The sequence below is a fragment of the Equus przewalskii genome, chromosome 8 (assembly GCF_037783145.1).
Source record: "Equus przewalskii isolate Varuska chromosome 8, EquPr2, whole genome shotgun sequence".
NCBI lineage: Eukaryota > Metazoa > Chordata > Mammalia > Perissodactyla > Equidae > Equus > Equus przewalskii.
The window spans coordinates 15,411,255-15,413,629 of record NC_091838.1 but is presented as its reverse complement, the minus strand read 5'-3'; the positions used below and the strand labels follow the sequence as shown (position 1 = coordinate 15,413,629).

Genomic DNA, 2,375 nt, shown 5'->3' with positions numbered 1-2,375 from the left:
CAGAGAACAAATCATAAAAGATATTATAAAGTATCTTTAGACAAATAAAAATGTAAACACAGCAAACTAAAATATATGGAATGTAGTACAAGCAGTGCTAAGAGGGAAATTTATAGATATAATTATCTACATTAGAACAGAAGAAAAATTTCAAATCAAAAATATAATTTTATACATTAAGGAACTACAAAAACAAGGTATACAAAGTTAACCAGCACAAGAAAGAAAATAATAAAGATTAGAGGAGATATAAATAAAATAGGCAATAGAAAAACAATAGAGAAAATCAACAAAATCAAGAATTAGTTCTTTTAAAAGATCAAGAAAATTGACAATTCTCTACCAAATTAACCAAGAAAAAAAGACTAAAGATTAAAATTACTAATATCGTAAATGAAAGTATGGACATTACTACCAATCAACAAAAATAAAAATTGTTAGAAGAAATTACTATGAACAATTGTACACCAACAAATTGGATAATCTAAAGTCAAATGGGAAAATTCCTGGAAACCTAAATCTACCAATATGGAATATTTAGGAAATAGAAAATCTGAACAGAACAACAAGTGTTAAGGAGATTGAATCAGTCGTTGAAAACCTCTCAACCAATATTCCCAGGGCAAATTGGCCTTACTGGTGAATTATGTCAAATATTTATGACAGAATCAACATCAATCATCCTAGAACTCTTCTGGCAAAGTGAAGAGGGGGGAAAACTTCCAAATTTATTTTATGAGCTCAGCATATCACCCTGCTACCAAAGCAAGACAAAGATGCTGGAGAAACCCTACAAACTAATAACCCTTATGAATATTGATGCAAAATCTTCAACAAAATACTAAAAAATCACGTTCAGCATTAAAAGGGTGGATTATACAGCATGACTAATTGGGATTTGTTAAATAATGCAAGTACATAGTACAACTATTATACAGAATGATAACATCAAGTTGAGTAGTTTCTATTTTTATTTCTCTATATTAGCAAAACATTATTGCCCACAAGTTAGAAGAAAATATATGCCCTTTATATTTATTGAAAAAATATCACAAAAATCCCCAAAATTTGGTTGGAATATACAACTATTTTGTCAAATCTCAATTATGTTACTCTCTAGATTAATTTTAGTCCTATCTTCAATCTCAAAATAATATTATTCCTAATGAGAATGTGATGTTAAATTGATCCATTGTTGAGACTACAGTACTAATGAAATCCTTGTGTACATTTTCACAGAGTGGATTCTATGAGTCACTCTTCTCAGGGCCCCATCACTTCCTTGTTCCTCAGGCTGTAGATGACGCGGTGGAGAATTAGGTTTAAGAAGCTGTTGAAGACAACCCCGAACTGTCTTGTGTTGTCCTCTGTCAGGGAGTGGAGGAATCTTGGGCATAGATAGGTGTAAGAAAAGGGCACATAGTAGAAAGCCAGCACAGTGAGGTGAGTTCTCTAACTTGAATAGGCTTTCCTTTTCCCTTCCACTGAGTGCATGCAGTAGACAACAAGGAGAACCTGGCCATAGGAATATGCTATACCAATGAAAGGCAACACAAGGAATCAAGAAATAGGGTGATGCTCACAAACAGTGTGTATTCAAAGACCAAGGTGTCAATGCAGACCTGAGTCAACATGGCTGGGTCATTAGAGAAGAAATGGTTGATGGTCCAGACCCAGCAATAAGGAGTATGAGGGCATATACAATGTGGGCACAAGAGTGATAAAACCCATTATCCAAGATCCTATTATTACCAGCACACACTTTTTTTCTTCTATGGCTGGGACAGAGGGGAAGAGAGCAAGTAGTCACATAACAATCGTATGTCATATATGTCAAGAGCAGTGCTGCAGTAAATGCTAAAGTCAAGAAGATCTGAACCTCACTCCTGGTGAACCAGATAGAATTGTTTCCAAATGGATAATTAGAAGCCATTTTTGGGACAATGATAGAGATGAGGTTCAGGTCCATGAAAGAGAGCTAAGTAGGAAATACATGGGTGTGTGGGAATGGGTGTTCATAAAGATGAGGAGGATTATGGACTGGTTGCCAAACAGAGCCCTTAGGAAAATGAGAACAATGAGAATGAAGAACAAGCCAATTTCTTATGGTGAAAAAAATCTCCGATATGATAAAAATCAGTTAAGGTTTGGTTTTAATACTCCATTGGAATTTACTGCTTTTCCTGAAGGAAGAGACACAAGCATGTGTGGTAAATAAAGAAAAATGAACTGTTTAGTTATTTATGTTTTATTTTTTTATTCTAACCATGATTTTTTCAGAAAAGGCCCAGTTACTTAAATGAGTAATAAAAGTTTCTTATTTTGAAAAAAGGAGTCTCATTCTGTTACCCAAAGTCACAAGGTAAGTTGGTAAG

General features: G+C 34.0%; 1 pseudogene; it reads right to left on the bottom strand.

Moving 5' to 3' along the window:
* Positions 1-1,201: 1,201 nt before the first annotated feature.
* Positions 1,202-2,165, bottom strand: LOC139085359 (olfactory receptor 2L5-like; annotated as a pseudogene).
* Between the last annotated feature and the right edge of the window lie 210 nt (positions 2,166-2,375).